The 1,223-nt window shown below is 55.1% G+C and overlaps 1 long non-coding RNA gene across 1 annotated transcript; it reads right to left on the reverse strand.

Annotated features, from left to right (window-relative positions):
* Positions 1–357: 357 nt before the first annotated feature.
* LOC112484184 lies at positions 358–1,204 on the reverse strand. Its single transcript, XR_003047910.1, has 2 exons — positions 996–1,204; positions 358–673 (listed from the first exon to the last, which is right to left on the reverse strand). It is a non-coding gene; the product is annotated as an uncharacterized LOC112484184 (long non-coding RNA).
* Between the last annotated feature and the right edge of the window lie 19 nt (positions 1,205–1,223).

The raw sequence follows: 1,223 nt of genomic DNA on the forward strand, positions 1-1,223 counted from the left end.
CAGGGTGCCACTGACCATTTCAACCAGCTGACTCCTTGGCATCATTCTTCCTCCTTCCTGAAATGCTCTACTATCCTCTGCACCATCAACATTAAACATACATACGAAAATAATTTCACAGTACTTCCTGTTAAGTACTGTGATTCACTTTTATACACCTGTATCTATATTGGCTCTCTAGTTGGCCTGTGAACTTCCTCCGCCTACCAATTCGTTATCTGAGAAGAGCACTTCAATAGTTTGAGCAGGCACGGACCAACCTTATGTGGAAAAAAAGGTGCCAGTGAAATCTCAAAGAGAATTGCTAACAAGTGTGCTGCAGATTAGAGTGTACAGAGTGCTTTCCAATGAATCTTGTCATCTAACCGAACAACACTTGGGGACGTGGTTTATTACGAGGTGACTGCTTTCGCACTTGAGGAACCGGTTAGTAGGGCATGGGAGAGAGAACGCCGGGCTGTGGTGCGGTGGGGATCTAATAGGGAGAGCCTAGGACGCGAGGGTAAAGGGACAGAGTGGGGGAAGGGAGAGCACCGGGCAGGGGTTGGGGAGATTGCGGTTCAGATTCGGTATTCGGCCTCTAGGTCCCACACTTAACACGGCAGGAAGCAATACTGTTTCTTCCTCTTCTCTCTCCTCCTGCAAATATCCACCGTAACGCTCAAATGGAGTCCTGGCGAAATAAAGTCAAACAAGTTCATGAGCGGTGGTGGGCATGCTGGCTCCAGATCTCAGGAGACCCGGGCGAGTTCTGAGGTTTGCGGTGGGGGCGGGCACCGGAGGAAGGTCAGGTCTTAGGTCTCCGCCCCACCCCCACCACCAGGTAGGGCAAGTGAACAGTTGAGGCCCGAGTCTGGGCGGCAGTGCGTGGGGCGGCGGCAGGGTCCGCGTGGGAAGAGGAACAGCAGTAGAGACCACCGCTCAGCACGCAGACGTCTTTGCCACCGTGTCCGGCCTCTTCTGCCCGGCGGCGTGAGCGCCGCAGGACGACTTACTGGTTCAATCGAAGGACAAGGAGGGCTGATCATTCCGTTAAAGGCCTTGCACTGCGAGAAAACGAAACTTCCCTTGAGGTCTGACTTCCGGCGCCAACCGTGCGCACACAGGCTACCGGGGAACCGCGCACCGAAAACCTGCCCCTTCCGGCACGCACCTGGAGCCCCGCAGCCCCGCCCGCCTGCCTCACTGCCTAGCTTCGCCTACAGGTGAGAGAGGCTCCAGGT

This window comes from Pteropus alecto, unplaced genomic scaffold, assembly GCF_000325575.1.
Source record: "Pteropus alecto unplaced genomic scaffold, ASM32557v1 scaffold427, whole genome shotgun sequence".
Classification (NCBI taxonomy): Eukaryota; Metazoa; Chordata; class Mammalia; order Chiroptera; family Pteropodidae; genus Pteropus; species Pteropus alecto.